Raw genomic sequence first — 14,367 nt, 5'->3', positions numbered from 1 at the left:
GATGATGTCACCGCCGGTGACCTCGGGGGAGGAACTGGACCCGGAAATGGTTGTTCAGGCGGCATGGCGTTAGCATAGCTCAATCTGTTAGAGAGGCTTTGAATCTCTTGATTTTGATACAGAACCATTCTGTGTAACTCAGGTAGGGTTTGGGTTTGTCCCATAATCTGGGCATCTTGTTCCTCCAACCGACGATGAAGTTGGTCTGCTGGGCCTTGTGTTTGGCCGCAGTGTTCTGTCATGATGGGTCAGAGAGGCCCAAGGATGCAGAACACCACAGAGGCAGAAACAGGGGTAAAAGTTATAATAGAGTTTATTGATGAATGCACAATGAATAATGAACTGGTACTGGATCACATCTGGGGTTCTGGTACTCAGGTAACTGGAAGGGAGACAGTTCAGTTAGCCACGTAGCTGAGGAAGGTTGGGATGAGTTTGTTCAGAGATCTACCTTGTAGAATCCGGGTTAGGTCTTTGAGAGAGGCACTGTGGGTCCAGAGACTGTTTGGATCAGCAGAGTTCGGTTTCAGCTTCAGCGTCTTGCATCTAGTTATAGGACAGAACTTGGTTCTCCAGCTCTTAGTCCAGAGCTGCGTTGGAATCCAGGAGGAGTCTTCAGGTTTGGCTCAGAGGGCGGTTTAGACAGGTTTAGCTCATCCAGAGCTTACAGGACAAAAACAGGTTTCCTGTAGGCAGAGACAAAAAGGGGAATTAGAATCCACTAGGAGACAAGAAGCAATCAAAGTAATCACAGAGGTAGTGAGGCTCGGGTGCTAACCAAACAGGATAAAACACTGCGGCGTTGATGCGAGGTCTGAGGGCTGCTTATATGGTGGAGGATCCTCCTGATGATGAGATGGGCTTCAGGTGTGTCGAAGGCTCCACTCAGGAGGATCCACAGCGAACTCTGCTGGAGGCAGGCGGTACAGCTCCAGATCCCAACACAATCAAAGGCACTTTCAGACTCATTCTCTTTATGATAGAATAACCTCTACTCCACTGTCAGATTAAGGCTCTTAAACATTATTTTATTCCATGATTGCCCAGGATCTAGCTGCAGCCATCCTACCCATAGACTTCCCCGTCTCTGCTCAACTAAAGTATATCCACAAAATGATGCTTCCACCATCACGTTGCATTGTTTAAGTATGAGGTTTTGACAGTGATGTTTTAGTTTTTGCACCACTGAGCAAAATAACAGATTCAGGGAAATTACTCTCCAAATAGATTAAGACGTAGATCAAAGTGGTAAGCTGTGAGACTGAGTAACAAGCTTTCACAAAGAAGGTCATGGGCCAAAATGTGTTGGGAGCTGGAGAAATCCCATCTTTCTCCAGCAGAGTCCGCCGTGGATCCTCTGAGGGAGCCTCCTGCACAGCTGCAGCTCGTCAAAGATCATCAGAGGATCCACTATATAAGCTATCTTCAGACCTTGCCTCAACGCCGCAGTGTTGTTCCAGTTGGTCAGCGCAAAAGCCTAGATCCTCAGTGTATCTCCATGACTTTGAATCCAGTCTGGATTCTAACTACTGTCTCTGTTTTCCAGGAAACCCGTGCCTCCTCTGTGAGATCTCTGGAAGAGCTAACCTGCCGAGCCGACCCTCTGAGCCAAACCCTGAAGATTCACAGAGAACCCCCAAGCAGCTCAGGACTAGAGCTGGGAAATCTAAGCCAAGGTCTGTTCAAGCTAAGACGTGAGACGCTGAAGCAGCAAACGGACTCTGCTGACAAACCCTTCTCCAGAACCAACAGTGACTCTCCCAAGGTTAACCTGAAGAACCCTCAAGGTACAATCAGTGAACCAGTGGAAATCAAACCCTGTCAGCAGTCACTAACTGTGCTGTCTCTCACGCAGACTCCGGTGAACCAGTTCCCAGGCCCGAACCAGAATCAGTACATTCTGTGTGTTTTGTGCTTTAATAAACTGTTCAACTTTTCATCCTTGTGTCCGTCAGTGGTGTTCTGCATAACTGGGTCTCCTTCAGTGAACCCATCATGACAGAACACTGCGGCCAAACTCAAGGCCCAGCAGAACATCTCCGTCAACTATTGGAGGAACGGGATGCCCAAATCCACAGACAAGTTCAAGCTCTGAGTGAGTTAAACTCCCGTATAGAATTCCAAGACCATGTTGTCCGAAACTTCACCAGTCGTTTAAACAATGCTAACGCTACACCAGTTCCACAACCATTTCCGGGTCCCATTCCACCTCCGAGGTCACCGGCAGTGACGTCATCTGAGTTCCGCCCTAGTCTTCCAGAAAGATTTTCTGGTAACATGAAAGAATGCAAAGGATTTTTATTTCAATGTCGGTTGATCTTTCAGAACTCCCCTGGCTGTTTTTCCACGGATCACAAGAAGATAACTTTCATTCCCTCTCAGTTAACAGGAAGAGCCTTGGAATGGGCTCAGGCAAGATTTGCCGCTGACGACAGTTTAAATTGCTATTACTCTGATTTCATTGCTGAATTTACCCAGGTCTTCAACCAAGAAACTGACCAAACAATTGATTCTAGAGCTCTTTTCAACCTTAAACAGGGAAATTCTTCGGCTGAATTTTCAATTAACTTCCGGGTTAAGGCGGCAGCTTCCGGATGGAACCAAAGCGCCTTGAAAGGAGCCTTTTTCATGGCATTGAACGAGCAGATTAAAGATGAACTCGCAACCCTCGATGAACCTGCCACCCTCGAAGATCTAATTCGCCTCTCCATCAGATTAGATAATAGAATTCGAGCCAGAAACAGTTTTAAGAAGCAGAGTACATTTTCTTCTGCCTCACATAACGTGACTGTTTGTTCTCCCTCTACAGAGCAGTTGCCCACTCAGAGGTCTAAGCCCCAGTCTCTACCGTTGCCTGTTCAGGCCTCTCATTCGGGCGAAAGGGATGTCGAACCCATGCAGGTGGGACACACCAGGCTCACTCCAGAGGAGAGACAGAGGCGTTTTCTTAGCAAACTATGTATCTACTGTGGTGAGAGTGGACACTTCATCGCCTCCTGCCCGGCTAAATCAAAAGCTGGGGCCCGCCAGAGGATCTGAGGAGTCTGGCGGGCCAAATAAACACGAAGAAATCTCCTCGACTGTTACTGCCTGCCACGCTTTTTTGTGATAATCAAAGCCTCTCTTTCTCTGCTTTCGTCGACTCAGGCTGTGAACGTAACCTAATCGACCCTAACCTCGTCCAGCAACTCCAGATTAAAACCATTCCTCTCTCTCAGCCTCTCTGTGTATCCGCTATTGACGGGAAAAGACTCCATCGAGTTACCCACCAAACCCAGCCCCTCGAGCTACTTCTGTCAGGTAACTATCGAGAGACAATAACATTTTTTGTTTTTCCCTCTGCATGTTCCCCGCTGGTTCTCGGGTTTGAATGGTTGGAGAAGCATAACCCTCACATTAACTGGACTAAACGTCATCTGGAATCATGGTCCACTACGTGCCACGAAACATGCCTTCGTTCTGCTGCCCCCGTGTTGGGGTCTCCTAGAGGTGGGGGGGAGATGGACTCTCCTGACCTTTCTTCAGTCCCCTCTGAGTACCATGACTTAGCCCCTGTCTTCAGTAAGGTCAGTGCGACGTCCCTACCTCCACACAGACCATACGATTGTGCCATAGAACTTTTACCTGGTGCTCCTCTTCCTAGCAGCAGACTGTATAACATTCCCAAGCCCGAAAGAGAAACTATGGAAAAATACATCAACGAATCATTAGCTGCTGGAATAATTCGTCCTTCATCCTCTCCATTGGGCGCCGGGTTCTTCTTCGTGGGGAAGAAGGATGGTTCCCTGAGGCCTTGTATAGACTATCTAGGTTTGAACCAGATTACAATCAAAAACAAATACCCACTGCCTCTTCTCGCCTCTGCCTTTGAACCAGTACAGGGTGCAACAGTGTTTTCCAAACTGGATTTATGAAACGCTTATCATCTCCTCAGGATCCGTGAGGGCGATGAATGGAAAACTGCCTTCAAGACACCCTTGGGCCAATTCGAATACCTAGTGATGCCCTTTGGTCTAACTAACGCCCCAGCCTGCTTCCAGGCTCTAGTAAATGATGTTCTCAGAGACTTTCTCAACGTGTTTGTTTTCGTGTACATTGATGACATTCTCATTTACTCCAAGAACCTCGATGAACACAAGAAACATGTCCGTCTTGTCTTACAGAGACTTCTGGAGAATAAGCTGTTCGTGAAAGCCGAGAAGTGCAAATTTCATCAACCTTCTGTCACCTTTTTGGGGTTTGTGCTAGAGAGCGGCCAGGTAAAACCTTCAGAGGACAAGATCAAGGCGGTCTTAGACTGGCCAGTTCCTGAGAACCGAAAACAACTTCAGAGGTTTTTAGGATTCGCAAACTTCTATCGTCGGTTCATTAGAAACTACAGCCAGACTGCCCTTCCTCTAACCTCCCTGACCTCTGTTAAACGCACATTTCAGTGGACTCCTGAGGCTCAAGCAGCATTTGAAAAATTAAAATCATTGTTTTCCAGAGCACCTGTCCTTATTCAACCTGATCCTGCGAAGCAGTTTATCCTACACTCAAAAAAAGCAAACTGGGTGTCTGTTACCTTATCTTATGTCTAACATGTAGCTTCTACTATATAAAATCATGTTTTGTGGTTGAACAGTTTTAAATCATGTAGATTTAGCATAAAATGCAACAACTTAAAATTTACTTGAATAATTTATGTTAAAACAACCTAATTCTAATGGGTTAAGATTGCAAATCAATAACACTCCAAAGCAGTAGGTGGCAGTAATGAGCACCTTCCCCTCTCTTGAAGGCCACGGTCAAAGGTGAGTGAGTCCCCGACTCTGGCTGGCAGAAGGAGTAGACATTTTGAAAAGAAATTTCAAGTGTGGAAGAAGGTAAGTTTAATCTTTTATCATCCATCGAACAGAAAACAATACGGCAGCAGACATGTTATAGACAGTTAGTTATTGTCCTCTTTTGCATTTTGGATTATTTATTTGTTACTGGGCGTTTTATTAGAGTGCATTAATATATCACACTGTCGCCATGCTCATAGCTAACTAAGCTTACAAGCTAGCATCCTGAGGTCGACGGCATGGTTGACAACGCGTGCGGATTCATTTACAAAATGAGCTAAGAGCTGATGCAGGCATGGCTGGTGGGGGATAATTGCCTGCGTTTGGTGAATGTAGCTGCAGCTAAAAGGCTCCAGTCACATAGGCTACATTAATAATAATAGTGGTGATGAATTTCCCCCCAATCCGAATCTTGGCTTCACGTGGAGTCCGCAGAAAGCTCGGCACTTAACAGTCATTAGCTCTAAGTTTGGAAACTACCACGGCATCTCGGCACCTTGGCGGGGTTTCTATGTCAACTCCACGTAGCATTAGCTCATCCAGCTACTAACATCAACACAGTAGTTCTTCGCACTATGGAGCTTTCCACAGTCAGATTTTATTCACTTTGTTGACGAGGGAACAAATGTGTGCTACCATAAATGTACTGTTGTGCTGTAGCCCAGCTAGGAAAGCAAATCGTTACCATATTTCAAATGAAAAAGCATTTTCAGAAATGCTTTTTCATTTTAAGAATGTGGCTGCATTGTTTGACTCATAAATGAAATTAGTAATCAATCATCCTGTTTGCATTTTAAATTTCTTCTTTAATGCTTCTCATCATTTTACTTAATTAAAATAAAAAATAAAAATACATTTGAGATTTATTTTTTGAAAATGTACCCCAGAAAATACATACCAAAAATTAATTTGAAATGTAAATTTTGAAAATGAAAAAGTATTTTCAGAAATGCTTTTTCATTTTAGGAATGTGATTGCATTGTTTGCCTCATAAATTAAATTAGTAATTAATCATCCTATTTGCATCTTGAATAAATGCACAGCACTATTTAACTTTGATTGAAATATGTACAGTGTGATTTATATCAGCCAACAAAATGTGGGCTAGCCTTGGAAATAACTTGTAAGCTGATTTAGGATTTGGTGGTAGATGACAATTGTTAGTCGGTCATTTCAATGCTATGATAGTTAAATTTACTTTTGTGTACCCTTTCTGTTTAAGCTAACTGCTGAATTTAAGAGGATTACAACCATCAGTTTGCTGTCAAAGTTCTTCTCCCAGGTGGATGCTCATTCTTCAAACTTGATGAGGGTGTTTGGCAAGAAAGGCGGCGTTCAAGGAAGAAAGATAAGGAGCATCATGATACCCATCACCAAGGTATGATAATAGAATAAAATAGAAATTGTCAAACCTGTACCGATTCAATATTCTAAACTTAATGCTTGAAATTTAAAGCGGAAGTTTCAGAGGGATGGAGAGAAATAAAACTAGATGGAGAGGGGTGTAATGTACTTTTATGAAGAAGGATCTGATAAAATTTTAACCTTGGGCAGATGTGACAATGTCCACTGATGTTGCAATGGTAGGTTCTGTTTCCTGGGACCACATGCTTACATTTGACATATTTCTATGATAAAATGTCTTGCTGGTACATAAAACCAATGCACCCATGGATATTGTAAGTTCATATATCATAAAAATTGTCAATGATTTTTACATTTTGAAGAATGTATTATTTAAGGTTTTGTTTGTAAAATCTTCTACCAGTTGATTAAAATGTTTTATCTTTAATTTATTGTCCTACATACTCAGACTGACGCCATTGATGTCAAAAGAGAGTGAATCATCAAAGCCCTGTGTGTGTACCTGAATGAAGAGCCCGAGAACCTTGTGAAAGAATACATGGTATGTAATTTAGTGTGTTTAAAAATGGGACCAGTATAACATATCTTTACATGTATATCCTCTATTTCCCCCTTTTTTCTGTGAAGAACACAGATTGTGGGAGCAGTGAAGCTGCAGTGATGGAGACGACATTTGGAATATTTGTCATTCGCAAGGAAGGTGCAGAGCCAGGTGATGGACCGGAAGATGTAGGTATAGTTCTGGATGGGCTCGGAAACGTGCCACTTGCTGTGGTCATGTTGTTTGCGCTTGTATATGCGCTTAACCTCAGCTACCCGCCAGAGCTCAGATACACCTTTGAAGCTTTGCAGAAGATCATCGTGGAGCTTGATGGAAACATACTCTCAAAAAAAACTCAAACACTGAAAACTCTACTTGCGTGTTAGTCACCCTCAATAGAGTAAACTACAGGTTTGGAGTTACTCTAATGGGAAGGCATTTGAAGCCATTTGAGTAGTTACTGAACTGAAAGCTGTGTTTGTGTTTTAATACATCCTGTTGCTATTTTGGGTTTACAAAATAGAATGTTTTGAAATGTTTCTTTATGCAAAGGTAAGGTTTTAAAACAAATTGTTATTTTCTAAAGAAAACTATTTTGATATGGATGCATTATGCTGTATTTTGGTTGTTCTCAAATATTGGTCTTTGCACTCAGTTGACAGGACCACTTTCTGCGTATAACTTTGTAAAGGGCTTTGCTGAAAGCTCTAAATATAGACACCTAATGACAGGGGGCTCCAATTTCCTAACTCAGGAGTTACAACTTTTGTTTGTCTATCTGTTGTAGTTTTTTTTACAGACATGATGTTGGACACTGTTTCAGGCTGTATTGTTTGTTGTATTTTCACAACGTAGTCATTTTTAAAGTAAAGTGATTTCAACAAATCCAATTTAGTTCATGTTTTTCTTTTCCAAACTTGACACCAGCTGGGGGTATATAGGCTGACATGTACATTTTAAATAGCTGAATATGTATACGTTAAAAATGATTTATTTTGTGAATAATTACTTATGTTCATTTTCATATGATAAAGTTAATCTCTTACCTAACTTTGTTTTGTGGGCTCAGCACAATAAATTCATGTACTGTACTATTTTGAAAAGTAGTTGTAACTACCCTATTAAATTATGTACCTAATAATCCTATCATACAAGTTTAAATGGCTTAAGAAAATTATGTTAGTATGTTACATTTACCTATATTTATCTAGTTGGACTGACCCCTGGTAATTAAGTAATAGTAATGCAAATACAACACGTTGACCCAACATATTTACCCTTTGTTCACTTAACAAAATTGCTTTTCGCTAAATTAATGCATTTTATTTAGGTGGAAATTATTTCCATAATTTTATTACGTTCTGGGAACAAGTTTTTTTTTTGAGTGTAGAGGTGGATGCTTCAGATTCCGGTGTTGGAGCTGTCCTATCCCAAAGGCTCGACTCAGACCAGAAAATACACCCTTGTGCTTTCTTCTCCCATAGGCTCTCTTCCGCTGAACAAAACTATGATGTGGGTGACCGAGAGCTCCTGGCTATCAAACTGGCGTTGGAAGAATGGAGGCATTGGCTGGAGGGAGCTGAGCACCCGGTTCTTGTGTGGACCGACCATAAGAACCTGGCTTACATCCAGTCAACAAAACAAGCTAATCCTCGCCAATCCAGGTGGTCAATCTTCTTCTCTCGTTTCAACCTAATCATCTCCTACAGACCCGGATCCAAGAACGTGAAGCCCGATTCTCTCTCTCGTCTCTTCTCCGTCGATCATCCCGAGACTCCTGAACCTGTTCTTCCGGCTTCCTGTACCGTAGGGGTGGTCAACTGGGAAATAACTGACCTCATCAACTCAGCTCTGGCCACTGAACCCGATCCAGGTAACGGTCCCTCTAATCGTACCTATGTCCCATCTTCCGTCAGGTCCCGTCTCATCCAGTGGATGCATGCCGCCAAATTCTCTGCTCATCCAGGAGTCAGTAGAACCATAGCTCTCATCTCCAGACGCTTCTGGTGGCCCACTCTCCACAGGGACGTAAAGGAGTATGTATTGGCTTGCCCCACATGTGCCCGTAACAAAGCCTCACACCAACCTCCTTCTGGCCTGCTTCAACCACTTCCTGTTCCCTCGCGTCCATGGTCCCATATCGCCATTGATTTTGTCACCGGTCTCCCTGTCTCCCGAGGTATGTCCACTATACTCACCATTGTTGACCGCTTCTCGAAGTCCTGCCACCTTGTTCCCCTCAGAAAGCTTCCCACGGCCTTCCAGACTGCTCAACTTCTAATTAAACATGTTTTCCGGCTTCATGGCATCCCCCAAGAGATCCTCTCGGACAGAGGTCCTCAATTCATCTCCCAGGTATGGAAGACTTTTTGCTCTGCTCTCGGCTGCAAACCCTCTCTCACCTCAGGTTACCACCCCCAATCGAATGGTCAAACAGAACGCATGAACCAACAGTTGGAATCCACCCTCCGCTGCCTCACGTCAAATAACCCCGTGGACTGGAGCCAATTTCTTCCATGGATTGAATAAGCCCACAACTCCCTCCGTTGTGCATCCACTGGACAATCCCCATTCCAGGTCAGTCTCGGGTATCAACCGACTCTTTTCCCCGCAGATGAGAGAGAGATATCGGTGCTGTCCGTCAATCATCACATCCGTCGTTGTCAGAGGATCTGGAGGGAAACCATCGCCACACTTAACCAGTCTTCAGCATCTGCAAAACGTTTCGCCGACGCCAAGAGACGTCCCGCCCCCGAGTACTCTGAGGGCCAGGAGGTATGGCTCTCCACTCGAGACATCCCCCTCAAGGGGATGTCTCGAAAACTCTCCCCGAGATTCATCGGACCATACCGGATCACTCGAGTTATCATCCCCTCAGCTGTCCATCTCCAGTTACCTCAGTCCCTCCGGATCCACCCCACTTTCCACGTGTCCCAGATCAAGCCTGTTTCCTCGAGCCCTCTGTGCCCACCGTCCGACTCCCCACCACCCGCCCTGGAGGTCGATGGCCATCCGGCCTTCACAGTGCGCCGCATTGTGGACTCCCGTCAACGAGGTCGCGGATGGCAGTACCTTGTCGACTGGGAGGGCTACGGACCGGAGGATCGCCAGTGGGTCCCAGGCTCGTACATCCTCGATCCTGCACTCATCGAGGAGTACGAGCGTTCCTGCCCATCTACCTCTTCCGGACCGCCAAGGGGCGGTCGTTGAGGGGGGGGTACTGTTGGGAGCTGGAGAAATCCCATCTTTCTCCAGCAGAGTCCGCCGTGGATCCTCTGAGGGAGCCTCCTGCACAGCTGCAGCCGTCAAAGATCATCAGAGGATCCACTATATAAGCTGTCTTCAGACCTTGCCTCAACGCCGCAGTGTTGTTCCAGTTGGTCAGCGCAAAAGCCTAGATCCTCAGTGTATCTCCATGACTTTGAATCCAGTCTGGATTCTAACTACTGTCTCTGTTTTCCAGGAAACCCGTGCCTCTTCTGTGAGATCTCTGGAAGAGCTAACCTGCCGAGCCGACCCTCTGAGCCGAACCCTGAAGATTCACAGAGAACCCCCAAGCAGCTCAGGACTAGAGCTGGGAAATCTAAGCCAAGGTCTGTTCAAGCTAAGACGTGAGACGCTGAAGCAGCAAACGGACTCTGCTGACAAACCCTTCTCCAGAACCAACAGTGACTCTCCCAAGGTTAACCTGAAGAACCCTCAAGGTACAATCAGTGAACCAGTGGAAATCAAACCCTGTCAGCAGTCACTAACTGTGCTGTCTCTCACGCAGACTCCGGTGAACCAGTTCCCAGGCCCGAACCAGAATCAGTACATTCTGTGTGTTTTGTGCTTTAATAAACTGTTCAACTTTTCATCCTTGTGTCCGTCAGTGGTGTTCTGCATAACTGGGTCTCCTTCAGTGAACCCATCATGACAAAATGTGGATTCACCACCTGAGTTAAGAATCCACTAACTGCAGGACTTCCATGGCTAAGGTCACTTGGTTAATCAATCTCACAATTCAAATTTCAACACTGAGCTAAAATCAAGTGCATTGGTAGGACAAGCAATTCCAGCCTGAAAAGAAAGCATGATGTAACATCACAAACTGACAAAAATCCTCCCAGAGTAGTGGTCTCAAACCACAGTCCCTGAGGGATTGTCTCAATACAGTCAACTCTAACATTAGGTTATTAGCCAGTGACGTGCGGTGAGGTTCATAGCTGGTGAGGCACTGACGTCATCAGAATCAGATTTGCAAATAGATGCATAGATTGACAGCAGTTTACAGGTTATGTTTCACTTCTGCATCCTTACACATACAAACTGTAGCTCACAAAACACACATTTCCTTAAAAAACAAAACAAAATAAATGTTATTACTGTCTTACCTTTACTTATAAATGAATAGAAGTCCTCCTTATCTTCCTTCAGTTTTAAAAGTCTCTCTGTCTCAATGGAGATCACTGCCAGGGAAGAAAGCCTTCCTTGATCCGTCCTGTTCCTGCCTTATGTTTTCAGTCTCTTGAGCACCCCCTGCCATGAGGCAAGAGAACTGCCTGCCTCACCTCGAACTTGTTCTCTGCCGTTTATAATCGCTCATTACACGAAACACGTTACACAAACACAGTTGGTGACAAAAAGCTCTGTACATTATATACATAAGCCAAATTATTAGAAATAAGTTCACATATTACATTTGTTTAAACCATTTTATTGACGCCGTACAGCAACATGCTCTCTCCGCTTTGCAGCCAGCGCAGAGCCAGGGGTTGCGCAATCCAAGGTGAGGCAGAGCTCGCTGCTGCCTCACCGGCATCGCTTCCAAGCATTTGAATGGGAAAATAAGAAAATTCAGCGATTTTGAACAAATAAAAATCGAAATTGGTGAAGCTACATGAAAAATGAATATTTTTTAGTACAAACCACCGGATGAATATAACAATTTAAATTACTTTATGATTATATATTTTCTTTCTTTCCATGATGGCTGGTGAGGCACTGCCTCACCTGCCTCCCCTGACCGCACGTCACTGTTATTAGCAGAGCTCTGTTGAGCTTGACTGGTGCTAGAGAGGCATTATGCCATTTATGTGTGGTATGAAGGAAAGGGGACACATCTAAAAGTTGTAGGGAACCGGCCCCCCAGGTACTGAGTCTGGGACTACTGTACTGGACTGTGCCGTAAACCTGCCTTATATATGCAATGCTGAAACGACAATGTATGGAGAGATACATAGTGAGAATACACAACTGCTGTATCCACCAGGAAATTCTCAAGAGAATTTTACACAACAAAAAACGTTCTATAGATAGATCCCTATGGCATTTTTTTAACACCTCTAAAAGACTCTCAGAGTCCCTTAGTGCTGACCTCAACACATGGGAAGCTTTTACAGTAAAAGTATTTCTGATTTCTGACTGTTTTTAATGGAATACTTTTGTACAATAACATGATTGTTTACCCATTCACTGGTATTTTATTTGTGCATGTTTTTTTTAGAGAAGGTAAAAGGTTGTATTTTATTTTACTTTTTTGTTACTACTTATGTGGCTGTATTTTAAGCAGTCACACAAATGGACATTGCTATTTTGACATACGATGACCAGAGATGGACCAATATCACCTTATATGTTTATGCTCTTGTGTGGGGAAAAAGGCAGGATACTGCAGCTTGAGAAGCACCTTCTTGCTGGGTGTAGCATTTTTAGATAAACTGGAAAACCTTAAATATTTCTGGGCCACTCTGCCGGCCCACATCGTCAAGAAGAAAACAGGCCAAAATAAGGGGGTAGACTCCATCTTTAATTTAAGCTTATTTGAAGGATTTTGTTAAACATGACTGCTTCTTTCATAACCTCAAAAACTAGGACCCAATATTCGGACAGACAGACCAGGACGATGTTCAACAGGCTTTATTTTTTCAGCACAAAAGTTTACAGCGATCTGCTGGGCGTCAGCAGGGCGGATTCTCTGCAGAGATAGGAAACACAGGTAAAGCAGGAGCAAATGAAAACGCCAACCATCAGCACCAAGACCATGAAACCTTTCTTTTTTGTGTACACTATCTGAGAAACTTCCTCCTTTACATTCTGGCCAGATAATCAAAATGTTGATGACCCAATGACCCAAACCCAGTGAATTATTGACATTGTTTAAAATCTAAAATTAGCCAAATCCCAGTGTACTATATTTTTATTTAATTGTATCTCTAAGATTCACACAAAAATTTTAATAAAGAAATTTAAATTTCAATAATGGCAATGTTAATGTAGCTAATGTTAAATACTGTACAACAATGTCATCATGAGAATTTATTTGTTTCCGTTTGGTATAAATATTTTAAAAAATCTGCATTTTTTTTTCCTTTAAGAAAGGGAAAGAAATTCAACAAGTTGTCCAACTGTTCACTGCAACTCTTACACTCTTTTTGTTATTTTATAGAGAAGTCCAAACAATGCCAAGAATAAGACAGACAATACTGTTTGATTCAAATCAATGACTAAAACTTTCCACCCACAATTTTTCGGTCTTGGTATAATTCTAATACCAGAGCAACAGATTGCTTTGTAGGAGGAGCTTTTAGAGCTTATATAAATATCTTTGATAAAACTCATAGACTTTTCTCAGTAGAAATACAAAAGTGTATCTCATAGGTTGGTTTTGACATGTTTGCCAGATTTTATAAGGATATTTGCACAAAATCTGAAACACAATGTAAAGAAAGACGAATTTTATAGTCTGTCTAGGAATCACTCGCTTCAATTTGGTTCAAAATATTTTAGAACCTGGATGTTTTTGGTCTTTGCAAGCCTCCTCTGGTCTTTTCCGGTCATTATAAACAGGGATACAGATTTTCAGAAAAATTGAACTTCCACTTTTACACTCTATACTCTTTCTGAGCCCCTTTTCCCGCCCTCCAGTCATTTACATTTATATTGAATTAGAAGCCACGGTGGAGAGCGAGTGGAGGCAGCCGAAACTGATTATAATGGGAGATTATGGGGCGACTGCACCACCATTATGTCGTGTAATTACAAAGAGGAGGAGGGGGGCAGAAGGAGAGGGAGGGGGCGTTGGATTCCCAGATGCCAGGATCTATTTCATTTAGTGAAATAGTGTCTCTCTGCTTTCCCCTCCACTTATTTTATCTGTAAATATTATACAAAGCTGAATAGACTCCCCCCTGACCCCCTGCTGTTACAACAGTTTTATGGGTCACAATTTATTGGAGACAAATATCACATGAGGCGTTAAGGAGGATGTGTGGATTCTCCCCTCCATAAGGTTTTTACAGCTGTAGCTCGACCCACTTTATAGCTTCATTTGATTGCATTGATCTGGTTGTGTAATGCATGTAGGATTACTGGTCATGCACTCCAGAGAGGCTCTAATAGCTTCAGCATAATGTAAAGCCTGTTGGAAAGATCATCCATTGTGCTTCTGCCTATAAACTAGGTGGCAACTTGAATGAAGAGTACCTAGTCATTTTATTGGCTGTTTGAGTAAATCGTACATCATGGAAACAGTAACAGGAAGGGTTGCATTGCTAACTTAGAAGGAAATTACAGGAACTAAAAACCCATTATATACTTAGATTTAAAAAAACAAAAATTTTTCAAAGCATAAAACTACCTAATTACCCAGTCTGC

General features: G+C 43.2%; 1 long non-coding RNA gene across 1 annotated transcript; it reads left to right on the top strand.

Annotated features, from left to right (window-relative positions):
* The first annotated feature begins 4,778 nt into the window (after nt 1-4,778).
* Nucleotides 4,779-7,206, top strand: LOC119788877. Its single transcript, XR_005281515.1, has 4 exons — nt 4,779-4,865; nt 6,049-6,204; nt 6,640-6,732; nt 6,819-7,206. It is a non-coding gene; the product is annotated as an uncharacterized LOC119788877 (long non-coding RNA).
* The last annotated feature ends 7,161 nt before the right edge of the window (nt 7,207-14,367 follow it).

The sequence above is a fragment of the Cyprinodon tularosa genome, unplaced genomic scaffold (genome assembly GCF_016077235.1).
Source record: "Cyprinodon tularosa strain WSP-4 unplaced genomic scaffold, ASM1607723v1 ctg329, whole genome shotgun sequence".
Lineage (NCBI taxonomy): Eukaryota > Metazoa > Chordata > Actinopteri > Cyprinodontiformes > Cyprinodontidae > Cyprinodon > Cyprinodon tularosa.
Note: the sequence above shows the minus strand (reverse complement) of the source record. Positions and strands in the feature narration are given on the sequence as shown.